This window comes from Gopherus flavomarginatus, chromosome 1 (genome assembly GCF_025201925.1).
Source record: "Gopherus flavomarginatus isolate rGopFla2 chromosome 1, rGopFla2.mat.asm, whole genome shotgun sequence".
In the NCBI taxonomy this organism is placed as follows: Eukaryota; Metazoa; Chordata; order Testudines; family Testudinidae; genus Gopherus; species Gopherus flavomarginatus.
Genome location: NC_066617.1, coordinates 249,621,289 through 249,635,889, shown reverse-complemented (window position 1 = coordinate 249,635,889; position 14,601 = coordinate 249,621,289). Strand labels below are relative to the sequence as shown.

Below are 14,601 nucleotides of genomic sequence, written 5' to 3'. Positions count from 1 at the left end.
TTTAAAAAATGCAAATTGTATTTGTCAATAAATGTGGTAGCTCTAGCATGATAGTGGGGAGTACAGGGCACTGGCTGCATGGAGCTGGGAGATCAATCTGCAACCCCCTCAGCAGGACACATACTCAGGGGTGAGGCTGCCCCTGACAGGGCAATGGCAGGGCCTGCCCCAGAAATACCCCGGAGCACTGGCCCTTGGCAGTGAGCAGGCAGATGCAGAGCCCAGTGGGTGGGTCAGAGCCCAGTGGATGGGTCTGGGGGTGGAGGAATAGAGCTCAGTAGGGGGGTATGGGTGCAGTAAGGCTCTGAATGCAGAGGGTGAGGCTTGGTGGGGGCAGTGTTTGATTCAGGCAGGAAGCAGTCAGGGGCGCTGTGGTGCTGGGGGATTTATGTGGGTGGTTCTGATCCAGCCCTGGCTGCTCCGTGCAAGGGAAGGGGAAGGAGAAGAGAAAGTCCTGGGACTAGTAGGACAGGAACCACTGACTCGGGTGTCCCCAGCTACCACACCCCCTCCCTCCCGCAGTGATTTACTTCTCTGCCAGCTGCTCCAGGCACCCAAAACAATATACTCTGTGATGTTATTGACATGAACTGGGACCGTATAGATCATTGTTGCAACCAAAGTCCTGTATTGGCACCAAATCTTGTATAAAGGGGGTCAAATAGGGTGTCTAAGACAAGGTTATGTTTGCAGGTTATGGTTATACTATCTTTATATGTATATATCATTTTGTAGTTGAAGTTATGAATATTGGCTCTATACTGTGTGACAAAGTTCCTCCTCTACCTTGGTGGGTCCTGCGCTTATTGGCAGATTTGTTCACCTCAGTGATCTTCCCCACAGTCTGGATCAACTCCTCCTGTGTCTGATCAGGAGTTGGGAGGTTTGGGGGGAACCCGGGCCCACCCTCTACTCCGGGTTCCAGCCCAGGGCCCTGTGGATTGCAGCTGTCTATAGTGCCTCTTGTAACAGCTGCATGACAGTTACAACTCCCTGGGCTACTTCCCCATGGCCTCCAAACACCTTCTTTATCCTCACCACAGGACCTTCCTCCTGGTGTCTGATAACACTTGTACTGTGTAGTCCTCCAGCAGCACAGCACAGACACAGACTCTCACTCTCAGCTCCTCACACACACTTCCTCTCCTCTCTCCCTAACTGGAGTGAGCTCCTTTTTAAACCCAGGTGCCCTGATTAGCCTGCCTTGATTGGCTGCAGGTGTTCTAATCAGCCTGTCTGCCTTAATTGGTTCTAGCAGGTTCCTGATTACTCCAGTGCAGCCCCTGCTCTAGTCACTCAGGGAACAGAAAACTACTCAGCCTGTGACCAGTCTGTTTGCCCTCTACCAGACTCCTGTACCACACTGGCCTGGGTCTGTCACAACTGTCTGTATATCAAACTTCTGCTATGATTCTGGATGACCCAACTGAGAGTGCTAATTCAGGACAAATTGCTTAAAGCAGGGCAGTTACAGCCCAAGGCTGGGGTTTCTACGCACACAAAGGCAAACCAAACCAGCCAAAAAGAGAAGACTTTGATTTTACCCCACTGGCTAAACATAAGTCACACAAGCAATTCCCTTAGACACTCCAGTTTCCCAGTATCAACATCAGTGCCACTCATTATGGGGATGAATGGGTATGAAAACCAATATCCCAGTAAAAGAAAAAAGATTCTCTTGATCCCAAAGGACCAAGCCCCAGACCCAGGTCAATATACAAATCAGATCTTACCCACAAATCACGCTGTTGCCAGTCCTTTAGTATCTAAAATCTAAAGGTTTATTCATAAAAGGAAGAAGATATAGATGAGAGCAAGAATTTGTTAAATGCAATCAATTGCATACAGTAATGGCAAAGTTCTTGGTTCAGGCTTGTAGCAGTGATGGAATAAACTGCAGGTTCAAATCAAGTCTCTGGAGTACATCCACAGCTGGGATGGGTCATCAGTCCTTTGTGTAGAGCTTCCGTTTGTAGCAAAGTCCCTCCAGAGTAAGAAGCAGGATTGAAGACAAGATGGAGATGAGGCATCAGCCTTTTATAGTCTTTTCCCGGTATAAGAACACTTCTTTGTCCTTACTGTGGAAAAATTGCAGCAAAATGGAGTCTGGAGTCACATGGGCAAGTCCCTGCATACTTTTCTGAGTTACAAGGCGTATCTGCCTTCTCTCAATGGGTCATTTGTATAGCTGATGGTCTGTAATGGGCCATCAAGCAAGCTAGACAGAGGTGACACCACCTTTTCTGGGGTATCACCCAGAAGCACAGCATAAGTTTGCAATACAGACAGTATAGAGCCAATATGCATAACTTCAACTACAAAATGATACATGTATACAGATAGCATAATGATAACCAGAAAACCATAACCTTGTCTTAGACACCCTATTTGACCCCTTTATACAAGATTTGGTGCCATTACAGGACTTTGGTTGCAACAATAATGTATATGGTCCCAGTTCATGTCAATAACATCATATGCTCGCACTGCTGGGGAGAGGGTACATGACCGCACTTGCTGCTTCCCTTTCACAAAGTCATTTTTCTGTGGGGAAGCAGAAATCTGCAAGGAATGTGAATTCTGTGTGCGCACAGTTGTACAGAATTCTCTCAGGAGTTACATGATATGCGTCATGGGTTGCACTCCCTCCGCCTTCTGGGATGCCACCTGAAGTGCTGGGGTTTAACTGAGCCTCCCCTGCTCAATCAGCCTGGGCTCCCACTCCTTGCTTTACTGAATTAGGCTGACCAGTCTCTTGCCACACAAAAAATCCATCCTCTTCCTCAATGTGAAGAAAGGTGTGCACACTTCTTCCCCCTTCACCTCCCCGTTAGAAATTACATAAACTGGGTTATATTATAAACAAGAAATAAGTTTATTAACTACCAAAGGTGGATTTTAAGTGGATATAAGAGATAACAGACAGTACAAAGCAGATTACACTAGTCTACCATTTTTGAGAAGTCGTCTGCTTCAGAGATAAAATGTGATATTTATTATGTATTTTGATGTGCTGAATTCAAATATGACAAAACAACTGATTGGCTACTGTTTCTAAGATATTTAAGTTTTTACATTTTATGTCTATGTATATTGTGTAGATAGTAGAGTTTTAATCATAAATTGTAAACCTAGGTCTTTTCATGTGTTTATGGTTGCTTTACATGATAATATTTCACCTGTCCTGTTTATGTAACACTTTAAAAATCAGCAAAAGGGTTATATAAATAAAATGTATTATGAAACAAAACGCAAAAAACTATTATGTACATAGTTTAGTCCTATTCAGTGTCTACTCGGCGCTTCTTGGCTTGTCTCTTGTATTAAATGGAGCATCTCTTGTCACTGTCCAGCAATAGTCTGCAAGCATTGATGGGCTCCATTTGCCCTGATAGCCTGCCAGGAGATTCCACTGCTGTAGTCGGGAGCCCAACAGCTCTGTCTTACTCTTGGGTAGTTCCAAATCCCTGACAAGGTCATTCAGTTCACCTTGTGTTAGGAGGTGTGGTTCAGAGGAGGAGGATGGGAGAAAATGTGGGTCCTGTGACATTGATGGTTCAGGACCAGAAGTTTCATCCTCTTCCTCATCTGACTCAAGTGAGAATGATTCTGGTGCATCAGGAACCGGCAGTCCTTCTCCGTGGGGTACTGGGCATATAGCTGATGGAATGTTTGGATAATGCACAGTCCAGTTTTTCTTCTTTGACACACCTTTCCCAACTGGAGGCACCATGCAGAAGTAACAATTGCTGGTATAATCTGTTGGCTCTCTCCAAATCATTGGCACTGCAAAAGGCATAGATTTCCTTTTCCTGTTCAACCACTGGCGAAGATTTGTTGCACAAGTGTTGCAGCATATGTGTGGGGCCCACCTCTTGTCCTGATCTCCAATTTTGCAGCCAAAAGAAAGGTGATAGGCTTTCTTAACCATAGTGGTTTGACTGCGCTTTTGTGATGCAAAAGTCACTTCACCACAAACATAGCAGAAGTTATCTGCACTGTTCACACAAGTAGGAGGCATCTCTGCTCACTTTGGCTAAACAGAAATGTGTCCCTTTGCAAAATCAAACACTGACAAATAAGAGAGCACGACACTGTATGATTTCTAGAGCTGATATAGGGCAATTTGTTCAGCAGAGTGATGTAAGCTTCGTTATGATTGCATCATCCATGACTTCTAGGAATAACATGATACAATTCATATCATGTATGATGCAATACCAGCTTCATTGTTCATTGTTAAAAAGCAACTCATTGTTCATTGTTAAAAAGCAAGTACTGTCCAAACCCAGTCATAGATTTATTCATAGATCCAGTCAAAGATGTATTTTAGTCATTTCTGGTTTAAATTGAGATCCCTTCCCTTTATAACTCACTTATCCTCCGCCATTCCCAAGTCAAGGGTCGTATATACTGACCCAATAGCATATCGTGAAAACTAGAGCCAATCAACAATTTTAAGCATCATTTTTGTTCCCAGTGACCCAGAATTAGTAAAGTTGGACTACATTTATTTCAGAAGCATTTTGGCTGTAGAGCAGTGTTACTGAACAAATAAAACAGAATATGCAAACTAAGTTCAATATACTTAAGAAACAGGTTACAAAATGTAATTTTTCACCCCACATGTTATTTTAGGCAGGTTGTAAAGTTTCTGTGGTTCAGAGTTCCAGCTGTATTCCTTTTCAGTTTTCAGACTGGACCTCATCTCAGTCTGCACCCCCCTCTTGCCTTGCCTTCAGATGGCTTTTGCAATCTTTCTTATTGGGTAGACAGCCATGGCGAAGAGGAGGCCCCTTTGTCTTCCTCCACACCCTTCAAGAGGATTTACATAAGGCGGGAATCCTTTGTTTCCCAAATTTGACACACATACCCTCCCTTCCAGTGGAAAGTTACAAGATGTCCCAGGTAATGTTTAGCATCAGGTGACAAGACCCATGTCTCTGCAGGGCTGTGGAAGCCATTGTTCCTAGGTTGTCTCCAGTGTCCACAGGAAGACTAAGCGCTTTCACAGTCCATTGTCTCTGCTAATGGTCCATTAGCCTTGTCTGGCTTTTCCATTGTTGTACCTGAAGCATTGGGGGTCAGGAGCGGATGGTGGTGGAAGGGTGATACCCAAAGTAACTCATTTGAAATACAGATACATAGTTAATATTCCTAACTTCAGATACAGAAATGATACAGGCATACAAATTGGATAATCACATTGAGTAAATCATAACCTTGTCAATGATATCTCATATGAGCCATCTTGCATAAAGTATGTCTCAGATCATTCATATCATAAACATATTTTCATAAAGAATATGGAATGAAACATCACAGTATGTATAAAACAAATTGACACAATGCTAGGCAGCATGTGTCTCATTCCCTTCTTCTGTAAGAAAATCTTGGGATGGAGGAGAAGATAAGTCTTTGTTATGTATCTTAAAGTTCATCAAATCTTAGCTGTGACAGGTGAGGGGGATGATGTATATGACTTGCTGAGTCAAGGCCTCCCACATGAGAGTGCTGTGCCACCATCTTGCATAAAGGAGGGGATTGTTAGTCTGAATGCTTTAGTTTAGATGACTGCACCTAACTTGGGAGGCAGTCCCCAAGGCACCAGCTAAATCATTCAAGCTTCTTTTAAGACCAACACCATAAACTTCATCTAGAAATTGTTTGACAGACAGTTCTGGCAGAACATGAGTAGGTAACTGTTACATTCTTTTCAAATATACGGTGGACCTGAGGTTGATCAAATATTGATAAATTTTAATAGTAAAATATTTGCAATATGAGATTTCAGTACTTCATAAATACTTATGTGGTGCCTTGAGGTTAGCTTTGTTTTGTATCATAGGGGTCTCATTTGCACTTTATTTAGGACAGGACTACTTACTGTCATAGCTTCAAAGCCTGGAACTAGAACTGTTTGTTAGACTTTCTAGGGCACCATAGAAACATGTATATAATATGCATTTTTAAATTACTCTGAATGCAAATTTACTCAAGAGATCAGAATTGCTACATTCTAATCTTGGATAACATAATGTTATGTTTAAAAATATGCCTAATTACATAACTGCCCAGGAGATCTGAACCACTCTGCCATGGCTGAGAGCTGTTCACATTTCTAGGTAAAACATTTTTAAATTTAACTCTCTACATTTTTAAAATAAAATAGAAACTAACTATATAAAATATTTTAAATAACATTCCATGTTTGATCAGAACCATTACTTATGATACATACGTTTATATTTTATGTGATTCATTCGTTATTCCTGTTGTCTCTTTTTTACAGACCTCTGTATAAATATTAATTTTGTCTTTTTAATTTCTTGTTCTTTGTTGTTTAAGTCCTGTAACTTATTGTTAATTATGCCATATACAGAAATTAGTCCACAAATACCGTAAGAAGTATTTTTGCTGTGTTTAACTAGTTCCTTCCATGACCAGATCTTGGAGGTGCAGAACCTGAAGGTGCTGGTGGTGGTGATGATGAATTAAACAAATACTTTTAATCTTATTCATTAAAAAAGTTGAATAGGTCCTGTCAAGGCTGATTCCCCACTCTGGCACTTCGAGTGCAGAAGATGGGGACCTGTAAGGACTCTAAAAATTAATACTGGCCACTCCAGACTTGTATTAAGCTCCCAAGGTTACAGCTTTTCTCTGACCTTAGATGGGTAGATGTTGCTATCACCCAAGTGCAAAACCCCTTTGAGAACTCAGGAAGGTGCACATGGGAATTCCTTCCTCTGGGGTGCCCTCAAGCCTTTTCACACCCCTCCCCCCTCCAGAGAAGAGCTGAGAAGAAAAACAAAGGAAATGAGCTGTTGCACAAACCTCTTAGGACACAAAATTCCAATGATGTTCTTAAAAAAAGGTAAATGTTATTAAAAAACAAAAGGAAGAAAATACATCTAGGAACTTAGGCTATTGCTAGATTTAAAAAGAGTAACTACAATGATTAAGCATCAAGAATAGTTTCTTGAGGTCCAGCTTATAGGTTACAAGCAAAACAAAAACACCTGGGGTTAGCAGAGAGGAGTCCATAGGCCATAAAAAAATAAAAACGGTAAACCTAATAGTGTCTTCCTAGACATTTCCTGATCTACTTACATATCTGGGGTTTTAAATGACTAGTTTCTAGGTATGATCCTGATGATTTTTTCATACATGGCCCCAAGCTTCTTATAGTGTAGTCTCTGTCCTGTTAGCCTCTCCCCAGAGAACAACAACAGATGACAAAAGGAGACTCTTCTTTCAATTTTAAAAAGTTATAGCCTTCCCATTGGCTCTTTTGGCCAGGTGCTCACTCACTTCCTTTTAGCTATGCATAGCAGTGAGACTTTTAACCCTTTACAGGTAAAGCAAGTAGAGAACAGCTACTAAGAGGGATTTTATAGCTAACTGGATGGCTGGGTCCATAAAAGGGAGTTAAAACACGCCCCCTTTCATTTATCACAGGTCCAGAAGGGTTGTTGTTTGTTTTTAGAATCAGTACAGTAGTCTCCACTATATCTGACAGCAAAAATGTATTTACATAATAAGAATTAGTTCAGGATGCAGATTTCTAAAGCACTCATCATTGGCCTAACACCCTATTGATTTCAACAGGAGGAAAGTCAGGCAATGTTGGGTGCTTTGGAAAATCCCACCCATATATTATAAATGTTAAATAAATGTATAGGTCAGCAATCTTTGGCACGCAGCCCACCAGGGTAAGCACCCTGGCGGGCTGGGCCAGTTTGTTTACCTGCTGCATCCGCAGGTTCAGCCAATCTTGGCTCCCACTGGCTGCGGTTCCCTGCTCCGGCCAATGGGGGCGGCAGGAAGCAGCGGCCAGCACATCCCTCGGCCAACGCTGCTTCCCACCGCCCCCATTTGCCTGGGATGGTGAACCGCAGCCAATGGGAGCCGCGATCGGCTGAACCCTTGGGCGCAGCAGGTAAACAAATCGGCCTGGTCCGCCAGGGTGCTTACCCTGGTGGGCCACATGCCAAAGGTTGCCATCCCTGGTATATGTTATCACTACATCTAATTTTCCCATAGTGTTCTGTCTGTGGTCCCAATCCTGCAAACACTTATGCACTTGCATAACTGCAAGCATGAAACTAGATTAATTATGTGTAAGTATTTGCAGGATTGGGGCCCAAATTTCTATCTTTTAGATTAAACTCTTCAGGGCAGGGACTGCTCTTACTCTGTTTAGCTCTCAGTGCTAAACACATTGTCCACACCAAATACTAATGGGTTAATGACTGTGAAGAGGATAAATGAGAAATAACCTATTTTTATGCTGTAAAATATGACAGAAAAGCACAAATCGGGTTGGCAAATGTCTTCATTGTGTGTCCTAGGAATTGGGACTATTTAGCAAGTATATATTAGCCAATGTGTAAATTCTTTAAGAATATCCATCAAAGGACAACCAATAGAAACTATCTATTTTTATAAAATGTTTCTTAAATTTCGGAGTGTTTTGCATCCCAAAGTCTGTCTGTAGATTTTGGAAATAGACAATTCCATTGTTCAGCTGATGACACTGAGAAGTGACATGTTTCTTCCTTAGTTGTCTTTTGCCTTTTCATTTTAAGTTCTGTGAAAAAGCAAGTTGGATGAGCAAAATCTAGGCTTCTAAAATAGACTTTTAAAAAAAACAAAAAAAGGCTCTTTTTTTGTAAACCAGTCAGACTTCCAGGCAATCTGAGAGTAACCACATGGTGATTTCTTGGGCAGTCTCACTTCTGAGCACTGAGTGTCAATTTCTAAAAATCCACCTGCAGAATTTAGGTATTGAAAAGCTTCTAAAGTGCCCAGTACTTTCAAATTTGAGGGTGAAAATTAAGTTTAAAAGAATTACAATAAATATTTTTATTTATAATACATAAATGCAACCCAGATAGTGCAACTATAGCAAGTACCTGCACGTTTCTGGCAGCTGATGCACCTGAGGGATGTGGACAAACAATGTAAATAACCTGTTGTGTTTGTGTGTAACATAACATAATAATATGTGGTTTGAGTTACATCATTCTTCACAATTGAGGCTTGAGTAACCAGAAACTTCAAATTGATAAGGTAGCATTGTTTTTATTTTTTAAAACATAAATACAGTTTCTAAAACCTTTCTATTTTCCCTTTCCTCAATGTCTCTCAGAATGTTTTTGTTTTAGCTGGTGCTGGTGTGGTCAAATCAGGAGCTATCCCCAGACAGATTTTAGCCCCCGATTCCTAAATGGCCCCCTCAAGGCTTGAGCACACAATGCTGGGTTTAGTAGGCCAATGCTCAAACCACTGAGCTATCCCCCTGGATATGTTGCCAACAGATGTAATTTCATTGCTGGTTTTATGATATTCAATGTTTAGTTAAAGTCCAGCTTCCTGGAGACTGAGGTCAGAACCTCAGTTTTAACTTTTTTTTGTTTAAAGTAACTTTCTAGCCTTCATGGTTTCAGAGCAAAGCTTGAAGATGTGACTGATTGCACCCAGAAGGCTCCAAAACCTTAAATAAGCAAAACCTCAATTTATTTTTTAGACATTCACGAATTTCCAGTTGGGGGGGGGGGGCCAGACTGACTCAGTTCTGAAAGTTTGAGGTTGGCAGCAGTACCGTTCATAGACTTGGATGGCCGCACCTTGTGCCTGTGGTTGCTGATCACATGTGCTCACTTGAAGTGCCAAAAGCACCTTGGGTGAGGGAGTGTCTCTTTTTGTACCTTACCCAACCTGGTGCACTCTACTGGCTCTGGGTAACACAGTGCTGATTGCACGGATAGCGCTCAGCTGCACACTTTGGCTTGCACAAGGCAAGCAGGGCAGGCCCCCTCCTGCTGAAAGTGCGGGCCTATGTGCGCAGCAGGTGGAGACACAAACATGGGTGATGGGAGGAACTAGGGGCGCACACACCCCCTGGCTTGAAGTGGTTTCCACCATTTACAGGCTTACAGCTTGGTTCAGGGTCTCTCAGCAACCCCGACACAAGAGGCTCCCAGGCCTGCCGGAGAGGGACGGGGCTGCCGGCGCTGCGGCAGAGGATGCTATGGCAGCAGCAGCCCTGAAGGGGGCCGAGCCGCCGCGGCGGGAGGAGGGGCCGGGCTGCCTGTGCCGTCACAACCGGGTCGCTGCGGAGCGTGTCTGCGCCGCTGGAGCCGCGGCTGCGGGGTGGGGGCGGCGGAGCGGGACGCTGCTGCGAGCCATGTTGGGCGGCAGCGGCTGAGGAGCGGGCGGCGGAGGTAAGGCGGAGGCTGGTTTCCCGGGCTGCCCCCCTCACCCCAGCCTGCGGATGCCGGCCCGGGGGGCGGGCGCTGCGTTGCGCTGGGTGCAGCAGCCGCGGGGGCCAGCGGGCGGCAGCAGGACGGGGCAAAGCCCCGGCTATGGCCAGGGGACGCTCGGCTCCCCTCATCCCCTGGCGCCTGGAGCTGCCCCCGCGTTCAGGGCCGGTTCCCCGGGGGGCGGGGGAAGCGCCGCGGTGTCCGGGGCTGCGGGGGGTTTGGTTTCGAGCGCGGCTGCGGCGGTGCCGCTGCCTTGGTGACAGCCCGGGCGTGTGCCTGGGGCGGCGGGATGTGACAGCAGCTCGGCTGGTGCCTGAGCTTGGCGATTGGCTGGTGCAGAGAGCGAGGGTATCAGTTTGCAAGGAGCGAACTGAATCCTGAGTTGTAAGTAGCGAAGGCAGATCTCGGGGTGTCCGCGCCACAGCCAGGGAGAGGAGATTGGCCAGTGGAGACTCCTGTGACTGTGGGGCTTGTTTCCGTTCACACATCTGGGCGGAGTTCCTCTGGGCCGTGTCCACTGGCTCCCTTGACGCCTTCGAGAAGCAGTGGGCGCTGTCTGGGGGTCTCTGCTCGGTGTCCCCGTCAGGCTCCCTTCTTATGACCCTTTGATCACACTCCTGTCCCTGTTCTTTTATTAGTTGTCCCCCAGAATCAGTTGGGTTTTTGAGGTCCTGTAAATTCTCCCCTTAGGCTGGGGGGCATCCTTTAGCATTGGGCAGGCTTCCGCCTGCCCAGTTCCCAGAAACCCAATAGGTACAGTGCTGTGGGCTAACCTGCAGGCCTGGGGGCTTCTGTTCCTTGTGGGTTTAGGAATCAGTGATGGACTGTCAAGGGCTATGCTGTATTTTCTACCCAAATAATGGGGAGTGCTGAGTTTCCCTACTGGATCCCGCGGGCTAAGGTGTTCATAAGCCTGTTCAAAATGGATACTTAAATGATGCTTAATGTTTACTTAACAGGCACTGTCTGGCAAGGTCTCTCTCCAATTTCAAAAATCGTTTTCTTCCAACTTCCCACTTCCTAGTCCAGCTATTTGTAGGCCATATTGAATTTTTTTCATGTCAGCATAATTTTGTTTTCTGTATTGTTGATCTTGAGAAGTGGGCTACTATGATCACTTTAAAATACCTGTGCCTAGTGTGTGGTGTTTTTGAGGGAAAAAAATAAATGCATGTAAATAACTATCTTGCAGACAGATGCAGAACTTAAAAACAGGTTTTTGTACTTAACCCTGTCCAACAATCCATTTGAATTTTTTTATTATGTGACATTTGAATTGTCATTTCTTTTCATCCATGTTTCTGGGTTTTTTATCACAGAACTTGTGCTTTGACATTAGCATGGAAACCTCTTATTATTTTGTGTAGTGATGTTTGTGTACATGATACTTTACAGGAATACTTGATGGCAAGGTCTTTGCACCTGAGGAATTTACAATCTAAATTGTATGTCTGTTTTTACAGAAATACTGTGATCTTAACACTTAGTGTTAAGCTCAGAATGGTACAGTGTGGTGTATCCACCTCCTGTGCAATTGACTCTCTTCTGAGTTGGAAGCGCCACCTGATGTTATTCCAGAGCTTGAGTGGGAGGAGTTTCCTTCCAACTGGTGCAACCTCCATTGCTCAAGTTGAAAAAAATAAGTTGGAGCAGGGTTCTAGTCCCCCATCTGCAAACCAGATTGATTGCTTGTACCTGGGGTGCAATGAGGGCTTTTGTGATCTCTGCCTTTCCAGTTAAGTTATCATGCAAGGGGCAGAAAGAGGCCACAGAATCAGGACTATAGTTATATGGACAAAGAAGATGACAAACATGACCCAGGTGGGTGGAGTAGATGATGGAGAGAGAGTACAAAATTTGAGAGATAATACACTTTCAAAGTGGATTAAGCTAAAATGGAAAAAGGCATTCTTCTGGAATATGAGTGTCCACACTGGGAGCTATTCTGGAATATCTTATTCTGCAATAACCATTCTAGTCAATTTCCACATGCAGACAAGCCCTAAAAGGAAGCAGATTGCTTATTTGTTTTGTACATATCTTGGATTTCATTGTTCATGTGCAAGAGCAGAATATATCAACAGCGGAGAGCAAAAGAACAGCCATATTGGGTCAGACCAAAGGTCCATCTAGTCCAATATCCTGTCTTCCAACAGTGGCCAATGCCAAGTGCCCCAGAGGGAATGAACAAAACAGATAATCATCAGGTGATCGATTCCCTGTCGCCCATTCACAGCTTCTGGCAAACAGAGGCTAGGGACACCATCCCTGCCCATCCTGGCTAAAAGCTATTGATGGTCCTATCCTCCATCAGTGTATCTAGTTCTTTTTTAATTTTGGTTTTGTAAACAAAAGGAAATGAGACAGAGGTGGTTTTATGTGCATTTGATTCAAACTCTTAACTCAGTCATGTAAGCTGAGGTGAGTTTAAAAGTGCAGGTTGTTCTGGAGAAAACACACTCTTTCCCCTTGTGAAAACAGCTTTACACTTGTGTTTGTCTCAAAGCCTCCTGTTTTTAAAAGCTTACTGTTGAGCTCTGTTTTTCTTCTGAAGCTTCAGTTCAACAGGTTACTTGGCCTCTGGGAACTCCTAGGTGAATATAAGCCAATTATTTTCCTACCAGTGTCTCACTAAACTCAAGGCTAGTGTTAAATGTTGGAGGGGAGCTGAGACTGGTGTGGAAATACAATAGACCTTTACATATGTATAAACTTCAATATTTTAAAATTTGAAACCCTATCACTTTGTGTTGGCTAGTCCAAATTTAGACATGGAGTTTGCTGCTGCTCCCCTCCCAGCCAGTAGTACCAGGTTCAGTTAGTTTCTGTTCTAGTACTCTGTTTTCAGCACTTGTGCCATACATGTTTCCTAGAAACTGACATATGAAAGCTTTACACTGGAGTGAATTTGTTTTTAATGATCAATTTTTAATATAATTCCTAATCTGCCCTAGTACCTTTTGAGAATACCAAGAAATGAGCTACTTCCCCTCTTCCTTGGATTTATTATTTAATTGCTATATACCTAACTAAAAGCGCTTAACTAGAAACCATATTTAAAAATACATGTTATGGATTAACATTTTTGAAAAAGTTTTAGAATGGCTGTGCCTGTTCTACAATAACCAGGGAAACAGATTTAAACTGTCTTAGCCTGAACTGTTTTAAAATCATGTTTAATGCTGGTTCTCCAACATGGTTTCATCTTCACTGTAGACAAGGTTGTGCTGTTTCCTGTCTGTCTGCCCTGTCTCTCCAGCTTAATACTCATCTGATGCAGTCACAGTGGCTTCTCCATCACCTCCATAACTAGTTTTTGTTTGTGCTGCCTCACCTATTTGGAAATCCCTTCCTCACAGTCACCATATCATGAGAGTCAGAGCAAAATATGAAAAGAGACAAAGAAGAAATCTGATTGAAAACGAAGGGTAGGCCAAATAAAATGGGAAAATCAGAGATGAGTGTGACAGGTTTGGTCACAGAGACCCCCTTGGAACTGCCACCTGATGTGCTGAGACTACCTCTGAGCCCATTTTCCCTGCCAGCTTTGGACTTCAGAACCCTGCCTTGTTGAGCCAGACATGCTAGCCTGCTGCAAACAAAGACCCAGGTCTGAACCATGTCCCCCAAAGCTGCAGGCTTTGACTGAAAACCACTTAGCAGGTTACTTATCTCCAGCACTGAGACACCCAGCTCCCAATGGGATCCGAACCCCAAATACATCTGTTTTACTCTGTATAAAGCTTAAACGGTGTAAACTCATAAATTGCCTGCCCTCTGTAATACTGATAGAGAGATATGAACAGCTATTTTCTCCCCCTGGTATTAATGACTCTCTCTGGGTTAATTAATAAGCAAAAGTGATTTTACTAAGTATAACAGGTAGGATTTAAGTGGTTCCAAGTAATAACAGACAGATCAAAGTAAGTTACCAAGCAAAATCAAACAAAACACGCAAGTCTAAGTCTAATACAGTAAGAAACTGAACACAGGTAAATATCACCCTCAGAGATGTTCCAATGAGCTTATTTCACAGACTGGACTCCTGCCTAGTCTGGGCCCAACCCTTTTCAGACCAATGTTGTAGTTTATGGCCTGGGTCCAGCAATCACTTATGCTCCTGTAGTTACTGTCCTTTGTTCCAGTTTGTTTCAGGCATTTCTTTAAGGTGGAGAAGTAATCTCTTGAGCCAGCTGAAGACCAAATGGAGAGGCTTCCAGGGCTTCGATAGTCTTTCTCTTGTGTGTGGCATCTGGTCAGCTTCTTGAGAATGCTTCATTGGTGCTACTAAGGGTACGTCTACATTACAGGATTATTCTGATTTTACATAAAC

At 43.7% G+C, this 14,601-nt stretch overlaps 1 protein-coding gene across 16 annotated transcripts in view; it reads left to right on the top strand.

The window, feature by feature from the left end:
* The first annotated feature begins 10,144 nt into the window (after positions 1–10,144).
* The window catches only part of INPP4A (inositol polyphosphate-4-phosphatase type I A), a 195,295-nt gene continuing 190,838 nt past the window's right edge, over positions 10,145–14,601 (top strand). For 15 of the 16 annotated variants that reach the window (XM_050931620.1, XM_050931612.1, XM_050931559.1 and 12 more), the window contains exon 1: positions 10,145–10,229. The gene's annotated coding sequence lies outside the window, so the exon portion shown is untranslated. Of the gene's footprint in view, positions 10,230–10,581; positions 10,653–14,601 lie in introns of those variants that run through there. The other variant, XM_050931495.1, reaches the window with a different exon arrangement.